The 23,025-nt window shown below is 46.7% G+C and overlaps 1 protein-coding gene across 5 annotated transcripts in view; it reads left to right on the top strand.

Annotated features, from left to right (window-relative positions):
- NTF3 (neurotrophin 3) overlaps positions 1-23,025 on the top strand; it is a 66,739-nt gene that overhangs the window by 14,508 nt on the left and 29,206 nt on the right. Inside the window, exon 1 of one of the 5 annotated variants that reach the window (XM_045187198.2) lies at positions 16,018-16,244. The exons of the other annotated variants lie outside the window; for them this stretch is intronic. The gene's annotated coding sequence lies outside the window, so the exon portion shown is untranslated. Of the gene's footprint in view, positions 1-16,017; positions 16,245-23,025 lie in introns of those variants that run through there. 5 annotated transcript variants of the gene reach the window in all.

Genomic DNA, 23,025 nt, shown 5'->3' with positions numbered 1-23,025 from the left:
AAGACAGCCTGTGAGGATGGGTGGGGTGTTGATAAATTGATTATTAGCTCTAGATGTAGAAAACAGGGATTAAAATAGTAACTCTTAATGCTGCAAGTTTAGGGTGTTTGGCAGTGGGGGGGCAGTTTTCCAACCTTTTAGCTTCTTCTAGCATTCCCATACCAATGGATTTCACTCAGGATCAAAACTGAAAGGGGCTTTGGAGTTGCACCCCAGAAAGTCTGAAAGTGGCAGTGACTTGCTCAGAGGGGGCTGCTTGCATTTCAGACCTTTTCAAAGGCTCAGAGTGGGGTGTGGATAGGCACTAAGTTTTCTGGGGCATCTGAGGAAAGAAAGCCAGATTCCTGCATGCAGCCACACCTGTTGATGATTCCTGTAGATTTGTGGGGGGGGGGGGGGAGGGGTCGGTGCGCACATGTGCACGTGTGCGTTTCAAAGCCTCCAAACAATTACCAGTTCTACAGAACTTCTTTTGCCAGTAGTGGATCTATGTAGTTACTTGCGTGGTGACATTGCTTAGCATATTTAAGGAGAGTTTGTGTGACAGCAACTCAGACAGACACCTGACGTGCCATCCAACAGCTTGGAATATGGGAACATACACACTCCCCCTGGTAAAGCCAAAGGGAGTCGTAGAGAACCTCTATTGTCATCGCAAAGGCCTTTGTTCGATGAGGACTCTCCCATGTTCTTACTGTTCCAGTCTCACCCTGCACTTGGAGATCTTTTAACTTTGGCCAATTAAAGTTGAATATCTAGGGCTGGGAGAGAGGCATCTGTGGTTTTTAAAGCTCATCATGTGATTCCAATGTGCAGCCGAGATTGAGAACCACTAGCTTACAGTATGACCCCTGCGCCCTGTCCCTGCCCTCTGCAACTTTGTCCCAGCCCCTGTCCCAGCCTGGGTGTGCTTGTGAGAACTCCCCATTTAGTTAAGGGGGCTCAGCTCATTGGAGCTGAGCTCTCCTGCTCCCTGTGCATCCAGCATTTGGCTCCAAAGCTGGAGACCAGGAGGGCAGGTCACAGGTGCTCAGAAGATTCTGAAGTGCCCCCCCACCCCCACCGTCTACTGAAGGGGGTATTGAGGGTAAATGGTGGGGAACTGGGAGAGAAGGAACGTAGACCAGCATTCCCAAGGCACGAACATAGTTACTTTTATGTTCTCGTACGTATCTTATTAGTTCTCCAACAGCCCTCAGAGGCAGATGTTACATCAGGCTGGAGGGCACAGTCTCCACAATGCATGCAGAATTCAAAATGGTTCGCAGTCTCTGAAGGATCAGTTTCCCAGGGACTATGCATAGCAGTCAGCTCCTACTCTAGGCTTAGCCATGGGCCAGGGCTGCTGCTGTCAGGCACAGGTGGCTCAGTGGAAAAGTGAGCACCTGTCTTCCCTTTCAGTTCAGTTCTGATCAGCCCAAGCACCATTTTGGATGGTGCTTCCAAGAGGTGCAGGCTGAGGACCTGCTGTAACCAAGGGGCCTCCCAGTCAGAAAGCAGTTGTTCTCCTTCTGTTTCCCTGTTGGAGGTCAGGGCTTGCAGGAGGGCTGCAGAGTAGAAGGTCAGAGAAGGAAGCTAAAAATAAAGGTCTAAAAAAAATGGGAAGGTCTGTAAAAGCTACATTTCCAACCACTATAACCTGAATAGTGAAGGGGACCATGAGGAATCATTGCAATCCCTAGGTTTCTCATTTACAAAAAGACATCCCTTCATATGCTGTCCGGCAGGCTGGGGCTGGGTCTCTCACACCCATTGCTAAGTGCATGCTCCCGGAAGCATTTTAGATTTGGGACTCTCCTGACTGCTGCATGGCCTGAGTGTGGTTCAGGAACTTACAGTGTGGTGGAGTGAGCCACGCTGAGCAGATGTGAGGATGGTGGTCCCAGGGAGGAGGCTGGACGGTGGGGCAGCCGTGATCTGCAGCAGTGGCAGTGAGGTGGGGACAGCCCTTCTTCTGCACAAGGAACTGCTTAAGGATTGCATGTCACTGACAGACGCAAGCCCCACAAGGAGCAGGGGCAGCAAAACCCCGCAGGGCTCTCACTGCTCTCCCTCTCTTTCATATGTGGACGGGACTGAAGTTGTTCTTAGCACTGCAGCTGCCACCATCCCACCCGCCTGTTTCCCCGTTACTCCTCCCTCTCCCCATCCCAAGTGCAGTCACCTTCAGCAGTGGCTTTTTTTTTCAAAATCAGGGCCAGCAATGTGTTAAGGAGGGGAAAGAGAGATGAGCTGAAGCATTTATAACTGGAATGTAGACAGTTTATTTTGTTTTCTAAAGTCTAATCAAAAACATATTCATAAGGGACCATGGACGGAGTAGAAAGTTGACTGTAGTATTGAGGAACATTAGCTACGTTAACTGTAAGAGGAGTTAAGAGTGGTCCTTCCATAACCCCCCACCCCCGACAGGATTGTGCAGGGGAGTTTAAGGAGAAAGTGCTCCTCAGGCTATTTCTGCCTTAGAGCTAATGGTGAAGGAATGTAAACCTCACTGCAGTGAAGGAAACTGAGAACTAACATTTAAGCAAGAGGACCCAGGCTCTATTTCCACTTCTGTCAATCACTAATAGGCACCACCTCTGGGAGCCTTCATTCTTTCTTTTGCAAACTGGGATAATAACCCTTAACTCCTTAACGTAATTCATGTGGAGTTTTAGATGAGATCATGCATAGGGATGTGTTTTGCAGGCTGTAAGGTAACTTCACAAATACATGTTCTGGTTTAAACTGGTACGAACAGTTTGGTTGAAATGCTAATAGCCCATCGTTCTGTTTGGGAGTTGGCTGTCAGGTCAGGCTGGGGACGTGTTCCTCAACAGACTCTGCGGGCACCTGGATGCTCCTGCCACTCCAAGCGTTTGGGAGGTAGCTGTCATGTGGCGCCCATAAGAAATGGGACACAGTGTTACAGCTGTGGCTTGAAAGACTCAATGTATTCTTTTACCTTTCTCTGATGATGTCATGCAGGGTATGTAAGCTCAGGGCACTGCTGTTTGGGAGGGGCAGCTCAGGGGACAGAATGTTGAGAGTGGACATGCACAGGGCAGTCAAAAATGTGGTGCAGGAAAGTTGAGTTTATGTCAGTCTGTGTCACCCACCCCTTCTGCAAGGCTGGTCACTGAGTTCGTCTCCAGCTGTTTGTTCTTGTAAATTCTTTCTGCACAGTTACAGCCCTACCTGCAAAACAGAACCTCCCAGCACCATCATGGGGCTGGTTGCAGACCTCATAGATGGCCTTTTCTACTGCAATAGGCCCACCTTTTGGTTTATTTTCTCATCATTATGAAAATCCCCTTGAAACATCTCTACTATCATTTTGTGGATGCAGTGCCTTATATCTTTGATATCATGAAATATTCAGAGTCCTTTTCTGATTGCTCTTTTTTTTTAATTTATTTATTTATTTTTATTCAGTTACAATTGTCTGCATTTTCTCCCCATCCCTCCACCCCACCCCAGCCAGTCCCACCTCTCTTCCTCACCTCTACCCTCCCCCTTGATTTTGTCCTTGTGTCCTTTATAGTAGCTCCTATAGACCCCTCTCCCCACTATCCCCTCCCCACTCCCCCCTGACTATTGTTAGATTGTTCTTAACTTCAATGTCTCTGGTTATATTTTGTTTGCTTTTTTTCTTTTGTTGATTATGTTCCAGTTAAAGGTGAGATCATATGGTATTTGTCCCTCACCGCCTGGCTTATTTCACTTATCATAATGCTCTCCAGTTCCATCCATGCCATTGCAAAGGGTATAAGCTCCTTCTTTCTCTCTGCTGCGTAGAATTCCATTGTGTAAATGTACCTCTGATTGCTCTTTAATGGCTTCCTTGTGTTTGAGTTTTTCTGGGAGTGGAGCTTGCCATTTCTTTCTGCTTGCTGGCTTTCCTCGGATGAGTGGTCGGTTATTCTCATTGCCCACTTATCTCCCGTGGCAGATTCTCCTAGCTTCCTTGCATGTGACATCTGTGCTTGGCTTCAACTTCTTAAGTTGTCTGTGGCTTCTTGAATATTTACCTTCTTTTAAGGGTTCCTTATCATTTCTTACCACTGGAAGTCCCCCTTCTTGTTTTCAAGCCTAGGTAGCTACAAATCTACCTTTAATATATTTTTGTATTTGGATTTGATACAGGAAGAGGAGGATTGCAGTGGGAACTCAGTCTGCCACCTTGCAATGGGACTCTCTTCCAAGTTCTTAAGAATGCCCTGCTCGAGTGAAATGTTTAAGCAGATCACTATAGTGAAGATAATGGTGATAAGAGCTAGATCACTTAGCACCGTGCCTGCCCCGTAGCAGGGACTTGTTTTGTTATCTGTATATTTTTGTGATTAAAAAGAGAGCATCAGCCTGGTTTGAAACCCCATCTCTGCCTCTTCTTGCCCAGGAGACCTTGACAATATATGATTCAGTCAGTTTCCTTAAATGTGAAAGATGACATTACATTGTTAGAAGGACTCATAAGGCATAGTATGTAACTCTGAGTCTGGAACATGGTCAAGGTTCAATAAATGTTAGCCATTGCCATCATGACATTATTATGTCAAATGTCATTAACCCAAAGTGGGAGGAAATAGCTACAGTACCCTCTTAGGGAATTCAGGGGCAGGGATTGCATAGGCTTCAGGAGAGACTAAAGAGCCTGATGGCCATTCTCTGTCTGCAGGATCATGTGGCTCTTCTCTCTGTGTATCAGTACCCCTCTCTCCCTCTCTCTCATTCCAGGTCTACCAACTGAGTCTCCCAGGGCCTAGAGAATTCTGTAGACAGAGATTCTGATTGGCCCAGCTTTAGTCAGAGGTTCACACCAGTTCATTATTTGTAGACAAGGGAGTGGGGGCAGGTCATGTAGAATGTAAATAACTTCAGAGGCCCAACCTTTCCACAAAAGTACGCTCTTCAGAATGTGGGCCTATAGACGAAGCACTTACCCTCAAGTTATCTGCTAGAATGATCCACACATCAGGCCAGAACTGAAATCAGCTGTGGGTCATGTGAGGATGCTCAGGCAAGCTTAGGTGCAGTCTGAAGAGGGTCAATCTCTTCTGAGTTGCTCACAGTCCTGCGGTAAATTGTAGGGCACAGCATCTCCTTAGGAGCATCTGTGGCAGGGAGGAGAGAAGCAGTCAACAAAATGCAGACCGATATGAGTGACAAATAAGCAGACCACAGGGAGCACCCATTGAGGGGAAGGACAGGTTGATGCATCCCTGCAGATTAGTTCTTGCCGAGCGTCAGGCCATATTCAGAACCATCCCTGGTCTTTATCTTTGGGCAGCCATTCGGTCAGGGCCTTTACTGGAGTAGACAGGCATGAAATGAATTCTGCATGTAGTTCAGGAAGGCGTGGTGAGGCTAGATAGGGCCGGTCCTCCAGTGACCCTCACACGTGCTGTGTGGCCCTGGGAGCTGGAACACACCTTCCAGCTTCTGTTCTCAAGTGCAGATCTCAGGCTTTTCTCTCCGAAGCTTCCCCAGGGCTCGGCCTCTGCAGTTCAGAAAGTGCAGGTCCTCGGTGTGCGCGTGCAGTTCCCAGTTTGTGCGAGCTTTTTACCCTATCAATTCCCTGCATTTTTCAAGCTGAACGCAAGATTAAACAATGAAGGCCTTAGATATATCCAAAATGGCAAAGCTTCAGATCCTTAAATCCAGGGCAATTAGATAACCAGTTTGTGATCCAGGAGGAGGATTTTTAAGTTGATAATTTTTTATGATGTGTTCAGGATTTGTTGGCTTACTTCTTTGCATTTGGATCACGGTAGGGGGATGACACCGTGCGAGGTGCTTTATGTGCACGTTCCCAATCCCCGGAACCACTTGACAAGATGGACTAATTTGACCCATTTCACAGACGCGGAAACCGAGACTCAGCAGGGATAAGCAGCTGGTCCAGCAGAGCCTTGATCACAAGCCAGATCTCTTCCATGCTGCCTATCGTCGTGGCATCTCCTCTGCTCAGAAGCAGATTGTCTGTCTAGCTTCCGTTCATCCTCCTTTAATTGAAGCTATTATAAATGCTTTTCTGTAAGAAAATCACAATATCATTTGTTAAATTATTCTCTTATTGGAGCCTTTTTATCTAATTGTTAAGATTAATTTTTGAGTTAACTTCAGAAGGACCCAAGCTATCGTCTTGCCTTTCACACTTCCTTCCCCCCCCCCATATTAGCTGGGATTTTGGTTTTTGAACAGTTTTGTTCGTAGGGGAAGAAAGTGTGAATACAGCCAATAGCGCCTAACACTTGTATATTTGAAGAAACCCGGTGTGGTCAAGGACTCTCTCCATCACACACAAGCACAGCCGAGCTCCTTGAACTTGTGTTGTCCCTCCACCACCCACTCTGCCTGCCTCACATTTTATGATTGAGTGTCCTGCCTCCGTGGGGTTTCTTGTAGCCATTCTTCTCTTCCTGTTATTTCCAAAGCTTCGAACCTCTCTCCTGACTCTGTTTGCCTGGCTGACAGGTGCCCATGCAGGAAGCCTTTTCTGAAGCCCCAAACATTTCTGGTTTACCATGATTGCATCATGTGTGCTCATGTGTCTGTCTCCCCAGTGAGTCTATACACATATGCTCTTCACAGGTAAGGGCCCTATTCTACTTACCTTCATATCCACCAGGGCTTCATACAACATTCAAACCATGTTGGTTACACTAAACCAAACTCCTGGCAAACCTACAGCAGTACAAGGGGTCTGGAATCTGGCAAGACTTTTCTCAGCATTGATGTACCTTTGTGGGAAGGTTTGTGGTTGTCTTTAAAAGCCTTCTTTTGTTTTATGGGAAATTCACCTAGATAACTTTAATAAAAAGCAGCTAATTAATTACTGGCCAGTGCTATAAAGTCTTGGCTTTTGGTTTCTGATCTCTAAGAATTTCTTCTGGCATTAATTGTCATTAAGGAGAACTCTGCTGGCAGGTAATACTTACATCAGTACCAGAAAGATCCTTCCGTACAGAAATATTTAATAAGCTCCTGTGATGGGCTAGGCACTGTTCCAGGTGCCATAGATAGAATGTGAATGAGAAAAGTTAACCCTTTGCCCTCATGGAGCTTGTATTCCAGTGGAGACATCCATAAATGCGGAGGCAAACAAGCACATTACAGATAGATAAATGAATGAAATTCTCCATGGTGGGAAATAGAACAAAGTGATGCACTAAACCATGGGAGAGGGTATTTTAGATTGCCACGCTCGAGACCCGGCAGGAAGGCTTGGGTGGCTGGGACAGAGAGTGAGAGAGGCTGGGCAGTTCAATCGCTGTAGGGTCTTACAGACAGAATTTATTTGTGCCGTGGTTTGAGGTGTGTGATAAGAAGCCAAGGTTTCCCCATGCCCCCCTCCCAAAATATTGAGAGGTCAGAGCCTCCCTCCCCGCAGGTAGTGGAAAGCCATACGAGGATTTGAATCAGGGAGTGTTGTCACGTGGCGGGCATTGTTTGAAAGGCCCCACTGCCTGCTTTGTAGAAGACAGGCTGCGGGGGCTGTGACACAAACCAGATGCCAAGAAGGGCAAGAGAACGTGGTCTGGACTTGGGTGGTCACTAGGGAGGTATAAAGAAGCTAGAAGATGTGGGATCTGTTTTGGACGAGCGAGATGTAAGAAAGCTGTGACAAAAAAAGGAGCAGTCACAGTCCCAGAAGGATGGCACACCGTTGTGCTTGTCGGGTTCCTAAAAGAGCTGCTTTCCATGCCTGTGCACGATGTCATTACCAGGAGCACAGAGGAAGAAAAATAGAATGTTCAGTATGCTTCATTTATCTAATCTGAAAAATGAACTCTGCTCGGTGACCTAATGGACATAAATTCTGGTTCTAAAAAAGCCACTCATTCAGCAACGAGCTACTGAGGGCCTGATATGGTAAGGTATTATGTCCCGTGCTGGCAAGGGATACAACATGTATGATTCCTCACCTCCAAGAACTTAGAGTTTATCCAGGGAAAAAAGACATCCCCAGCTAAATAAAATGTGAGATAGAAATGAGAGGGCCATGGGAATGTTACACACAGAGGGCAGTTGGAGTGCCAAAGCCTTCTGGTGGGTGATGGAGGAGACCCCCAATGAGGCAAGAGAATTTTGGTGAGTAGATCTGGATGGCACGGACAGAGGCACAAAGTGGGGAGGAGCATGGAATGTCCCAGGCCTGACCAATATGCCCGAAAGGGAGAGAGTCTATACAGAGCAGTTAGAGAAGCTGGGTCTCAGCGGCTTCTCCCCACCTCCCAGGGCACTGTGGTTTGGGGGGAAGGGCCTCCTGTATCCCCTCATGGCTTCTCTTCCCTTTTCCTGTTTTCAATTTGCATTATTTCCACCTAAGAGTGTTCTTTGAACTTTCTGGAAACTCGTTCTGGGGTCTTCTCATCTGTTCTGAGTTTAGCACTATGGGGTTCTGCTTTGTAGGTGGTAGCCTCCCAGAAGTGTCTCTCTGAACGTTCGCTGTCTTGTTGCCGTCCCTGTCCCAGGAAAAGAAGGACTCACCTTGAGTGTAGGAGCAGGGCTTCAGAGAAAAACCTAACACTTCTAACTCCCAAGTTTACTGAGCTCTGCCAAACCTGGATTTACAAAGAAGAGGAAAAGCACTAACAAGCTCTATTCTTTGTCAAGTGCAAAGAAATCATTTAGCCCCTTTGAGGTCCGCCAAAAATAAACTACTGGTTTGCGAAACCCCGGGGATAATCCGTCTGACTTAAGCCCTGCATTTAGGTACTTAAAACATTCCTGCGAATGCATCTGCTGGTGTGCGCGCATACAGATACACACATCTATCTCTTTGTGCCCTTTGTCCCGCCCCTGGTGACTTCTCTCCTCTCCAGGAGGCTGGAATCCAAGGCTTCTAGGATGTGACTTCCGGAGAGCTTTTCCTTCTCCCTACCCACAGTGTCATTTCTTTCCCTCTTCCCCAGGAGAATCATTGGCCATTGGCCAGTGGTTGGGACATGGATCAGAAACGCCCTCATATGCTGGGGGTCAGGCCCTAAAGCCCAGGTGGGCATCTGCATGGTGGTCTGTAATCTGGCTCCCCCAAGCTTTGGGAAAACTCCATTTGAGTCTTTAACCAATCTCGTGACTCCCAAGGGCCCCAGAAGTGTGTAGACTTAGAAGAGCAGCCAACTGCCTTGCCTTTGCTCTGGGCCCTTGCCATCTTTAGAGAGACCCTGGGGAGGAAATTTTGGCAGAGAAGCATGGGCACAGGTGAAAGTCCCCGGGTCTTGTGCCCGTTGTTGATTTCCATCCTGCAGTGGGAGAAACCGAAGGACAGGTATTGTCTTTATTAAATGATAGTGGAAGTGATCAGGAATTCTTCTGATTTCTTGGGAGGTTGGATAAACCCCAAAGTGAGAAAGATTTTGCCCTTTGTTTTTGTCGTTAGGAAACTCAATACCCTCCTACAGTCTTGTTGGTTTAATTTTTTGTCATCACTTTGGGTTGAATCCCCTTTGCCTCTGCAGTTTCTGAATGGTTGAAACCATTTCTTGGACTTTCCCCATGTCCCCACTCAGATGAGAGGAGTAGATTTCGCTCTTTTAATCTCACAATAGTGGTAATAGTTAGTATTTATTGAATTGAGACGTATGTTCATGTATGTGATCTCATGAAGCCTTACAGCTTCTCAGTGAAACAGCTATTTCATTATTGCTCTTCCATTTTGCAGACAGGCAACCGACGCTTGATCATCTGAGAAACTACATATTTCACTTGTCTTTTTAAAAACATACCGACTCTTTTTCTCTATAATAAATTCCATAGGGGCAGGGCTTTTTTGTAGCCTTGCTTCGCCCCTGCACCTCCAGGGCCTGAAAACTGCATGGCACATGGCAGGTGCTCAATAAAAATGTATGGAATGGCCACACAAGGTGTCCGAGGTTAAATGACTAGGAAGTGGTGGCAGCAAGCTTGGAATCGCTCTTTTTTTGACTCCAGTGTCTGTTCCTAACCCCTACCTCACACTGCCTTCTTCTTTGTTTACAAACAGTTTCCCGTCTCCCATTCTGCCCTTCTCCTCTGTGCCTCCCGCCCTTCCTGCTGTAACTGAGTAAAGAGCACAGCTGTCGTTTACTAGATGCGCTAAGTGACAGGACCCCTCTGCAGGGTATCCTCAGAGAGCAAGACCCTTTGTTGGTTCCCTGTTAACTCTGCAGGTATGATTAACCTATGTATAGTTCTTTGATGTGATCACAAACATAACGCATTTGCCTCCTTTGCTTTCCCTAGATTAAGATGAGGGCCAGAGGAGTCCCATAGAGCTGAGCTGGGGCTGCTCAAAGTCCCATTTTCTTGTTCAGTGGAAACAGGATGAGACTGACAGCGGACGATGGCAGCTAAGGCTTTGGGGTCCTTCCAGAGATAGTTATAACATGCAACATTGTTTTCTGATTGTGAAATAAGTACCTGTTCCGATGCATGCTCATCTTAGAGAATTAGGAAACTGTTAGGAAGAATAAAGAGGAAGACAAGTACCAGAATCCCGTCAACGTTTTACTGCATATCCCTTGAAGTTATTTCTTCTGTCTCTGTGTATGTGCATGTTTATGAGTCGCCGTGTTGCCTTTTTTTAATAAGGGAGCTCATCATGCTTTATAAACAATTTTAATTGGCATTTTCCTCTTAATACTGCATTGTATGTGTTATCCCGCATCTTTAACTGTATTTGAATAAAATGAAACAGTATATTCCGTCATGCACCATACTTTAACCATTTCATTACTGGGTCGCATTTTCATTGTGGCCACTGCTTTTCTACTACAGTTAACCCTCCTTTTCTATACATTTTTATACATATATCTGGTTATTTTCTTAGAGTGGATTTCTAAATGTTACCTTTGTAGGATTAAAGATGGTGACATTTTGAAGAAAGGCAGTGATTTTCTGAAAGGCTTACCTGCTCTGAGCAGGAAATCAGAGTTTATAGGACAGCAGAAGGGCCCACTGGCTCCAAGGGTCCCTACCTTCCCCCTGCCTCGCAACGTGCAGCCGCGTGAAGAGCACTGTGGGTGATGAGAAAGACTGTCGCCTCCCCTTTGCTTCCTTAGCTTGATCTTCCAGGCCTATGTGCTTTCTTGAGCTAAGTTTTGGATTGTTCCCCCATTGTCTTTCTCCTCACACCACCCCCACCCCTTCAGCTCACACACATTTCAGAGTGCAGTGGAAAGCAGTGTGGGTGCAGGAGCCAGGCCAGCTTGGCTCTGAATCCCAGTTCCATCCCTTACTAGTGGGGTGACCTTCAGTAAGTAACTTTACACACCCATCACTGTCAATTTCCTCATCTGTAAAATGGGGATAATAATCTCATGACCTCGTTGGAGTGTGCAAATTGTAAATAATTAAATCCAAATAGAATGCTTAAGACACTGCTTGACACATAGAAAGCATTTCATAAATGGCAGTTTATTAAATGAACGTTAAGATGGAGAAATCAATAACAGAATATTATTATTAATATATACTCATTTTGTGTTGACTTCTAAGGTCCTTTGCAAGATGTTAGCACTACAATGTGTACAGGACTGACAACAGGACTTTTCCTCCAGTCCCCAGTACCAGCTCTCTTCTCTCTTTCAATGTTTTCCTGTCCTTTTCTCTCCTTCCCTGGGACTCTCCCTGGTTTACAGAGCGTGGCTTATCTCTGGTTTCCCCATCTGCCCACATGTGCACATTTCTCCTTCTTTCCCATTCCTCTTGGTCTCTCCCTCCTTATCAGTTTATTTGTTTCACGTAGGAAGAATTGGAGCCTGGCTGGCAGCTTTTGTAGTTGGCTTTATTGGCGCTGCGTTGTAAAACATTCTCTCTGTTACTTAGAAATCTCTTTGATCGCGTCACACTGTATTTGTTCTCCCAACAGATGTGTTGGGTAGTTGGAGGGTTTTCTAATCCCGTTTTCCTAGCCTCCTACCCCTCCCAGCTCCCCACTTGTTTGGGGTCTTTTCTCCAGCTGACCACAGACCAGGGGCATCTGTGCTGAAGGTCCCCTCTGCCCAGCAACACCAGGGGGGCGGCATGGCCACCAGGACTTTCTGGAGTGCCTGCTTAGAGGGAGTGTGTTGGGAACTGTGCAGGTTACATTCCGAATTTCCTAGACAAGCTCCAGGAGCTCTTTTGATGCACAGTATACATGATTCGGATTGTACTCTATGGTATGTTTACAAGACCTCAACCTTACATTCTATGATGCGGACAATAGAGTGAGGCCCTAGGGGACGGCAGGCAGTCTAGGAGAACCGGGAGAGTAGGTAAGCATATGGTTTTCTCAGGGCTTCTGTAACAAAGAATCCCAGCCTGGGTTGTTTAAACAAACAGGAGTGCATTGCCTCACCATTCAGGAGGCCAGAAGTCCAAAATCAAGGTGTTGGCAGGACCAGGCTCTATCTGAAGGTCCTAGGGAAGGTATTGCCCCAGGCCTTTCTCTCAGCCTCTGGTAGCTTGAGGTGTTCCTAGGCTTGCAGATGCATCACTCCAGTCCTGCATCCTCACATGGCGTTCTCCCCGTGTCTGTGCATGGTCTTCTTCCTGTGCATGGCTGTCTGGGTCTGAATTTCCCCAGTCATTGGATTCAGGCCCACGCTAATGACCTCATCTTAACTTGATCACCTCTGTAAAGATCCTATTTCCAAATAAGGTCACATTCTGAGGGCCTGGGGGTTTAATATGTCTTTTTTTGAGGGATACAATCCACCCCGTAACAGGAAGGAGAGACACTGAAGATCCATAACTGCACACACTCACCATGTGTAGGGCAGGTGTAGGGCAGGTTCTGTGCAAATATGCAGAGGGCTCTTTGCAGGGTTAGGATGAATAGGGACAAGACCTTCAAGTGGGGTCTCTGTCTGTCTCAGCAATAGTGATGGCCAAGGAGGAAGGTGCCTTGCCTTCCTTGTCTCAATCCTGCCCTTTTATTTTTCAGTATGACTTCTGTCTTTCTCTTCTATGCATTTGGGAGTTTCTGAGAGCTGCCTAGAGAAAGTAGCACAGCGAAAGTCTACCTGGTAGGGAAGAGAGGCAAGTGCTGGAGAAGCAGAGGGTGGAGGTAAGTGGGAAGGGGTGGGATGACCACAAAGAGACAGTGAGTGAAGCACCAGATCAGTGGGGAGACTGTGGAAGTTGCTTAGCAGCCGTGAGTTTTTGTCCCAACCCTGTCACCAGGCGCATGCCTTTGGCCTATGATTTTAACTTCCCCTGACCTCAGTTTCTCCATGGGTGCGATTGGGAGGTGGGGGTTGCTGCCTAGGATCCCCTTTCTGTCCAGAACAGAGTTCTCAGAGCCTAATGCTCCAAGCAGTGAAAGCTCTCACCCCGGCCTGCTGTAGAGAGCACAGCCCCTCTTCCCATGGAAACATCTGAGCAGGGCCGCCCGGCCACAGCGTCGCCCGGCCACAGCGTCGCCCGGCCGCAGCTTCACCCAGCACGCATCCAGTGCCTGCCTGCGCCTCTGTAAATGGCTCCCACTCCTCTCGCTCCTGACTCCTGTTTCTGTCCACATGTAAGCTTGCTACTCCTTTTCACGATCCCCATTATTCTTTGACTGCTCACATCTGTCTTTGATCATTGTCAGCTCTGGGCGGCTATGCCAAGCTTCTTGAACACAGCCCATCACTGCCTGGGCTGCGTACTGTGTGTTAGCTGGGAGGCGGGAGGAAGATGACTATAAGCCGGGTGGGGACAGAGTGCCTGGGCCTGGCCTCCAGCTTTGATTCCAGAAGTGCTGCCCTAACAGATTAAATAAATCTTTGAGCGGTTAGCTTGAAAATTAAAAGGCCTTTCCAATTGAGAGGCAACCGGTGTTTATTTGAGATCAGTTAGAACAGCCATTCAGGCAGCTCTGATCCTGGCAGAAGCCCAAATAATGGTCTGGTTGGGAGACAAGGACAAGGGGTATTTATGAGACAGGGAAGGGGACATTTACATCAATAGAATGAAGGCATTTCTATTGGTACTGATAACATAACATAGTGATGTTAATTCTAAATGATGTTTTTCATTTTCAGGCCAGTAGTCATCAGTCCAGTAGTTGTGATCACTGCTTTCTGTTATCTTTGGAAACACTTCTTTGGGACACAATGTCCAGAGGTTGTTTTGCCCCGTCTTAATATCCCAAGATTTGAGGTATAAGACAAGCAAGGCGGTTCCTCTGGCCTGGCAGCTCTGGCTCCATTTTAAAGTGGCTCCATTTATATTATTGTTTACAGGGCTCTGATGGCCTGTTCATCTCGTTCAGTACCCCACCCCCCGCACCTTCCCCCACACACACTGCCCCTGTATTCAAAGGAGCCCAAGCCCTGCTCATGCCATTCAATTTAACCAGCCTGTACCCTGTTTTCACGGATGATGGGGAAGAGCAGGGTAGGTGTGCCTCAGAGAAGTGAATGTCTTGCTCAGACACTCAGCAGCTAACCCGAGGACACACTGCTAACTCAAAGACACTGCTATGCAAGAAGCCGACTCTGCCCATCCTTTTACTGAAGGCCTTTATTATGGACAGGGTCAGTGAAGAATGACCAGGGAGAAGGGTCAGTAATGGAGGTCAGTGGTTAGAATCAGTTGATTCAGAGTGTAGGGAAACAGGACCAAGTTTGGCAAGCTGCGGGTCATAGTGGCCCACCCCAGACTGGGTGAGCTTCAGTGCTGCTGGGGCTGGGAGAGGAAAAGGAGGGGTGTGATCCCATTGCAGGGCAGGCAAGCTGTTGCTTACACATGACTTCTTCCTTCAAGTGTCCTAGGAATTCTGCAGCCAGTGGGTGGGCTTCAGGAATATTGCTGTCAGTTTGCACAGGATGGGACAGTTCTTAGTGGTGCAGCATACGCTGCAAGCATTAAACATCACCCTTCCAGTTACCATGCCGACCAGGAACACCTCCAAACCTTTCCAAATGCCCTTAAATAGGTCCAGTACCAGCCCTTTTTGAGAATCATATAGCCCAACATTGATTAAATGAGTGAAAAAAATGAACAATAAACTATCTTTGTAATTTTGCAATATACTGCAGCTTTCTTTTCTCACCCTAGAAATGTACTGAACACTGGGGGCTTTGGCCTCTTGAACTCCAGGTGGAACTGTGCCAAGGTTATTTAATCAATCCCCCTACCTCGGGGCCAACTGCACCCAGCTTCCTCAGCCGGGCCTGATACTGGCTCTTCAGACCTCTCTCTGGGCCGAGGTGGTCTTCATTGTGTTTCTGTCAGGCTGTGAGGTTGGTGAGCCCCCGCCCCCCGCCGTTGCGGCAGTGACTCGGGGTCATTGCTCTGTCATTAATCTGCTAAGTGTCGGACTGTTGCAGGGGAGGTTTGTGTGAGATTCCTCTCAGCAGCTCAGTGCAGATGGGATGACAAGGACCAGATTCCGTTTCTGAGCTCTGATAAATAGTCAAGTGTTTTACCAAAGGAAACAGCATAAGCTCCCTTAGGTCAGGTGATCTGGGCCCAAGCTGGCCAATCTCTGAATGACTGGTCTGTTAGTACTGCAAGTCTGCTGAGCATCCCGTAGCTGCCCATCCCAGAGAGATGGGTGAGGCGGCAGCGGCCTCCCACCTCCATCACCCACCCACAGGGTATCTGCCTGGGTGTGCTCACCTGCAGAATGGAGACAATGACCATCTTGCTACTTTTTTTGCACAGATATAGAATGAGAACAAAGAGAAATATTTATGAAGTGCTTTGAATTCCATAGAGAACAGGAACTGTGTGAATTCATGGCATACTCAGATTTTAGGAATGCAGGGTCAGAAGTTAGAAATTAATGTAATCCAGTCATGAGTGTCATTGCCAGAAAGTTCTGGGGTCTGTGAACTGCAGGCTCCTGGTGTCCCTCTTGCCACCCGGAGATACTTTATTCCATGTCCTACCTCGATTCTCTCCTCTTCACAACCAAACTTCTTTAATGGAGACTCGGTTTCCACAATTGCTGTTCAATGCTCAACACCCCTACCTTCTGGCTCTCACCACTGACATGCCACAGAGGCTTCTCTGGCTGTGGCCACGGTGCCACTAAACCCAGTGAAGAGAGCCAGCCTCGTCGTGCTTGGCCTTGGAGCACCTTTCCCACGTTGTTGTCTTCCTTGAAATTCTCTCTTCCCTTGACCTACCGCACTGTCCTGCTTTTGGTCCTACCTCCATGGCAGTGTCTTTCCACCTTTCTTAGCTGACGTTTTCTCCTCCACAGGACCTAGGCTCTCCTGTCCCCACACACTCTGCATAGCCAATGTCAAGCATTCCAGTGGTCTGCTACGTCTGTGTGAGGCTGACTCCTGAACATACAGGTACTTTCTCTTAAGCCACAAACCCACATATGCAGCTGCCTGATAGACACCCCACCAGAATGTCTTATGGTACCTAAACATCAGTGTGTCCCAAACTGAACAGGGGCCTGCTCTGTGCCCCAAACCTGCTCTACCTCTAAGTGAATATTCTCCATTGTTTCCCAGCCTAGTAAATGGAACCACCTGCTGTTGCATTTGGTCAAGTTGGAAGCCTGGGAATCATCCTTGGTGTGTCCCACTCTCTTATTCCCCACCATTGGGCAACCTCCAAGTCCTCCCAATTCTAACCTCTAAGCATCTCTTGAGTTTGTCCAGATCTGCCACTTCCCCATTCATCTCTTGCAAAGCTAATGGAGTCATTTTTCTACTCAGAATTGTATAATGGTTTCCTCTCTTACCCTCTTCTTTCCCCATCTCCTCCCCTCTTCTTTCTTTTCCTCTGTTTCCTTCAGCCACACTGGATTTTGTTGTTTCCCAGAATACACACTGTACCTTCTTGCCTCTGAGCCCCAGTCCTTAGGTGTTTGTTCTGACTACCTGGAACAGTCTCTTTCTGGTCCATCCCCCCATGCCTCTTGAATGATTCTTATTGCCCTTCAGGTGTCAGCTTGAGCATCACTGCCTTTGGGAGGTTGTCTCTAGTCTGCTCTCTTAGGCCAGGGCTCCCTGCCACATGCTTCCACAGCACCCTGTACTTTCCCTCACACCCAACATTTCTTATTCTAATTTCTGGTTCAACCGCTTTCTTATTAGACTATAGATTTCTTGAGGGCAGGAACTATATTCCTGCTTGTTCATAGCATCATTTCTAATCACACCTAGCACAGTGCCTGACTTATAATAAATAGTCAATAAATAGCCATTAAATGAATGGATGAGTGAGCAAAAAGTGTTTACCCAGCAGAAAGTTGGAATAGGATCAAAGATCAGGGCTGGAATTAAGGAAAGAACTTCCTCAGGGTGGCATTATGAATTCCCAGAACAGGTGACTAACCCTCATTCACTTTGGCAAACATTTATTCCATGCCACCCAGCCAGGTAAAAAGTTGAATAAGGTTTAATCTCTTCCCACAAGGAGCTTATTCCTTCTTTGAAAGTCCATTAAAACAATCTCTGAGATTATTTTTGGCAGGTAGACGAACTGGTCCTTCCTCCTCTGTGGCCAGTGGTGTAGGAGGGAGCATGCATGCGCACACTCACACACACACACACACACACACACACGTAGACATCATGCTCACACACAGAGACATGCCTAAACCCTCCTCTTTTATAAGATGGTAACTCATGTTTCAGTCTGGGCTCATGGCATGCCGTGGACAATCCCCTTAGCCTTAGACCCGGGGAAGCAGGTGTGACCACTGTAGTGAATTTGGAGCTCAACCTTTACTGATTTCCTTTAAGGACATTGCTGCTGCACTCTCCTTCCTTTCAAGGTTAACACCTGACTTGGCTCCCCCCAAACTAGCTTTCTCCTTTCTGTGCTTAGACTTCATCTTCTCTTCCTCTTCTGGATTCTCAGATGGGATGAAGTCAGAGGATGGAGACTGACCACATCCTTCCTCCTTGACCCCAGTCAAGTTTCTTGGAAGCTACCCAGAGGCAACCAGTTCTTGATGGTGGAGGATCATCTCAGATGAGGCCTTGGGAAGCTCAAGGCTCAGTGCCTGCCCCCAGGTCTCTCAGTTAAGGACACGTCTGTCCTTCACTCTCAAAGACATTGCTGTTATTCCCCTGCGAGGGGGACACACAGCACTGGCTCCTGCCCTTCACACCCCAGAAAGAGGCTATTTCCTGGAGGTCTTATAAGTGTTCCATCCTCTTTGGGGCTGTTTTCATTTTTAATTATCTGCAGGGAGGAACATACATATTGGACCTTGGCCGGGCTGTGAAATTTCATTGTTATGTCTTTACACCTGCAGTTGCAATATGAGAAAAAAGACCAGAGCTCAGCTGATGTTCCAGACCTAGGTTATCAAGGTGCTTTGGCTGTTGGTTCCCAGAAGGGCCTGTGTTCCTAGAGCAGATTTCATTAGCGGAGCTTTTGGGGGACCACAATTCTTCAGCTGCCTTCTCTTTTGGGGTCTCTAGCCTCTAATTCTTTTTTTCTGCTCAGTTCTATGACTCAGTCTGTGTACTCAGTTCACATCTTGAAGTCTGACGTTGAAAAGATATTTGATTAGCCATTCCAGATGCTCATTCCAAACGTAATTTGTCCTAAGGGGCTAGCTTATCCTTTGCTTTTTCCCCTTTTCTGATCCCACCTGTCAGCTTCCCCCATGGGACCTTGCGGAAGCAGAACTAGTCTTTGTTTTGTTCCTTTGTTACCATATTGCCAGTCATCTGAGAGAGTTTTCTATCATGATATGTTCCTTTCTACCTCTGCGGATGCCAGTGCTTGGAATATAATGGATACACATTTCCTCCCAAGACCTGGGACACCTTCCCAGGGACAGCAAAAGGGGGCTAGGTCCATACCAACACCCCACCCCAGATTTAACCTCATTCTTTCCTTTCTACAATAAACTGGATCAGAACCAGCAGCCCTTTAGGAATACATTTCTTTGCCTCAAAACCAGGCCCCAGAGAGCATTTGAAACCTTGGCAGAGAGGTGTAGACTTAATTAATTTTTCTCTTTTTTCCTTTGAATCTCTTGGAATACACACATATACTCACATTCGTGCACAATTGGGTGTATAAGAATTTTAATGGCAGGTGGTGTTAGCAGTTCTTTTCTTCCCGAAACAGACCAGGGTTTTTCCATCTGGACTTCTTAGCAGGACCTAAGAATATTGACTTTCTAACCACTTGGATATGGGTGGAGCAAGCAGAATGGGAATGGGGGAGAAGGTTCAAGAGGGAAATATGCTTATATATAAATCACATGTGAAAGGGGTTTTGAAGTCATTATTGCTTCAGGATGTGTGAACTGTAATTATTTTTTAAGGCCCTGATTTGCCCCAATGAGCATTTCCAGGGGTTGCTGCTCCAAGCATGATGTCTAGGCTGTCAGGGGGTCCAGCCTGGTCTGATAGGAGTTTAATCGCTTTAAAGGGGTCTCAGGATAGGATCCGGTTTCCCCAGGTTCTCAGCTGCGATCAGTCCTGCCTGCAGTACAACGTCCAAATGACTTCGATGATTAAGACAATGGAGTTACAATGAAGAAGAGACATTTTCCTCTACTCTTTTCCCTTTTATTTCTTTTTAATGGTTGGCTGCACAAGGCAGTAAATCACTTTTAGGCTGCAGGGCTATTGGCCATTAAACATGGTCTTTGCTGTCCTCAGTTTTCTGCTCAAAACAGGCACTGCTGTTTTGCCTAAACCCTGAAAGTGACTTCTCAGCTGCCTATGTGCAGCCTTTTGACTCCCGAGCCTGGTGCTGCGACTGTCCTTGATGCCATTCCTCATGCTCTGTCGGCTGCAGCCCTCGGGCAGTAATGGTCATTCCAGGGAATGGTTGTCCAGGGTCATGTCGAACATGCTCCCTCTGTGTTTTGGGAGTGTTTTCTCTCCCCAAAGGGCCTTTCTAGGTAAAAGGAGGGTGAAACTGGGGTGGCTTACAGGAAGAAGCTCTTAGAAGGAAAATATGCATCCATGTGCCACTTATTTTGGGGAGTTAGCTACTAAAAAGAAATGTGGAGAACTTGGGAAAAAATTGAAAAAGTGTTGGAAATGTTTGAGGGGTCTGCGTATGGGGAAACTTTAAAAGGACATGGTGGAGAATGGGATTGTGATAAAGCTTTGTAACAGAGTAACCTTTTCTTTCACTGAAGTAGGCTTTATTGTGGGGATGACAAATAAATTCAGTGCATGTACTATCATTCTCCAGTGTAGACATCACTAATCAATCATAGCACTCCTTACCTATCATTCCTGTGCCCATAGCAGACATCACTAGTCAAGCATAACACTTGTTCCCACTGAGCTTTATAATGCTTTTTAATCCTCAGTCTCCAGGTGGCTATCTATATATATATATCAATCAATTGGATTTGGAATTTAGATTGAAACCCACTTGCCACTTCTAGTTTAATAGAACTTTAGGGTTTGTCACAATACCTGAACTCTAATCCCTGACCTACTACTTATTAATAATTAATTGTTAATAATGATTATTTAACCTCAGTTTCCTTCTCTAAATTAAGCAAATCTGTGCTTACCACAGAGGTCTGAGGTAAGGATTAAGTACGATGACGTATGGAAGAGAACATGTGGTGGAGCCTAGAGCATTGCATGCATGTCGTAAGGACGCACCAATGACAGACAAATACGAACGTGAAGGGGCAGAGACCCATCGTGCCTCTCTCCCACCAACGTGTGGAACAATAGATGGCACGTCTTTCACCCTTGCTGCTTCTTTTAATGTCCTCAGTGAAGGCAGATGGAGAACAGCTGGGCCCTCTAAATCTACCTCACTTTAACTTCACATTCTTCCCACTCTTATGAAATCTCTCTTTCACAAACTAATAAAACACTCCCTCATTCCCCTGGGAGGACAGAGTCAACCCCTGTGGGTGAGGACCTGACACACTGCGTGTGCAACGTGCACCCCTACCAGGCTGTGTCACTGTGACAGAGAGGAGTCCTGACAGAGGTCTGAGGAGACGTCTGCACAACAACTCGTTTTCGTGGTGTCCCCACTGGTGTGATGACAGAGAAGCGCGTTGACATGGAGGTGGTAGGACAGGCTTTTGGGAGGAGGTTTCACTGCAGTTCTCCATTCCAAGGAGAGAGGGTTGGAGAGGGGTGTGTAGGGCGTGCCTAGGAATGCCATCTCCCAGATGATATCTGACTGGCATTGGGCCTCATCTCTACACTGTGAAGGTGGCATTTCCAGAGCAGCAACCTCAGGGAACACTCTGAGCAAATTGAAGTCTTAATATCATAAAGTTGCATATCCTGCAATGTCAATGATTTCAAATGCCTTTCTCAAGGTAATTTCATAGTACCTTGAGTAAATAAGCATATATGTAGTACATTTTATTATTTCTCTTCCTGGCCGCCTGATATGCACCAAAAAGGCCAAGCTGAATAGATTTCTTCCCTGTGGTTTCAAGTGCCTTTTGGACTTTGCCTTGTTATTCCTTCCATGCAGTTGTGAGCACTTCATGCCAAAGGTTAGTCAAGGGCATTATGTCCTTTCTTCTGGTTCCAGACAATTGCATCAGGTCCAGATTCAGTTTCATTAAGCAAATACATCCTGATCACTGGGGTGTATGCTAGATAATATAGGGGATAGTGAAAGATAAAAAACATAATCCCCGCCCTTACACAGCTTAAAAACTGTCATGATGGATAAAGAAATACACAAAGGATGAGGCAAAATACAAGATCTACAAAAAAGATGATCAAAATGCCTGGGAATTCCAAGGAGGCGGGTCCCAAAAGGCTTCATGGAGGAGGTAGGGATTGTAGTATTTGAGATCAGTCTTGCAGCACAGCTCTAGGTGAATAGGCAGGGATGGGCAAGGGTGAGACCATAGGCCTGCAGGCAAAGGGGGTGAGACCATGGAGATAAAGAGCCCTGAAGGTACAGATTGCCACGAGGATGGCTTTATACAAGGGGCAGGGCCTAAGAGACAAGGATCTTTCTTTTGCTGAGGTTGGGTTTTAGAGACAGAATTCTGGTGTGTATAGGCATGAGTATGGGTCCGGGGTGGGATCTTGGGAAGCCTGTGGAATGCCCGGATAACTGCACAGCTGGCTCAGGTGGCTTTCCTTTAGACCACACCACCAAAGCACCAGCTCAGCCAAACTGCTGCCCCTCTCTGGGCCTCCATGTCCATGCCTGTAAAATCAGGAGGTTGAATTAGCCCATTTTAGGTCAGACACCTGTGATTTTGTGATGATGATGATGATGACCATGAAAAGGTGATAAGGTTATGTATTTATTTATTTGCCATGCCTCTTTGAGATGGGAGTGGGAACAAGTAGTATCTGTTTCCACATGCACGTAGAAGCCAGGGGTCCAGTTTTGGGCTTGGTCTGAGCTGTGCTTTGTCTGTGTGCTGCACAGGCACAGGTGGACAGCTAGCTCCTGCCCATCTGGAAGGTCCCAGCATGTTCTTCATTACAGGGCCACCAACTTGGAATTTCAGCTGAGTTCAGCAAACACTTTGTTTTCTAGTATAGTTGGCATGCAATATTATATTAGTTTCAGGTGTACAATACAGTGAGTCAACATTTATGTACCTTACTCTGTGATCACTACGATAAGTCCAGTAATCATCTGTCCCCATACAAAGTTATTACAATATTATTGACTCTATTTCCCGTGGTGTACATTATATCCTGTAACTTATTTAATTTATAACTGGCAGTTGGTACCTCTTCTCCTCCTTCACCTTTTTTACCCATACCCTTGTCCTCCTCCCCGCTGGCAACCATCAGTTGGTTTTCTGTATCTATGAGTCTGTTTCTGTTTTGTTTTTAGCAAATGCTTTATGACCGGTTTCTGTGCCGGGTGTGCTGAGGTTGTTGAGGCGGAGTCCTGCCACTCTTGAGGCTGACAGGTAGACATGGAATGTTTTCCAGACCTGGTACTTATTAGAGTCACCGTGGAGGATTTTTAAAAAATGGAGATACCTTGGCTGCATCCCTTGCTGATGTTAATTTAGTAAGCCTGGGGTGAGGCCTGAGAATCTGTAATGTGCAATATTAACTTCCCCCAGAGGGTTGTGATGCTGCCCCCAGTTCTGGGAGCTCTGATCCAGGAGGACTGTCAATTGTCACTACTCAGAATGACTGTGTTCTACCTTAGTTGTAGTTATTTGAATTA

The sequence above is a fragment of the Desmodus rotundus genome, chromosome 3, assembly GCF_022682495.2.
Source record: "Desmodus rotundus isolate HL8 chromosome 3, HLdesRot8A.1, whole genome shotgun sequence".
Lineage (NCBI taxonomy): Eukaryota > Metazoa > Chordata > Mammalia > Chiroptera > Phyllostomidae > Desmodus > Desmodus rotundus.
This window is presented reverse-complemented; position numbering and strand designations above follow the sequence as displayed.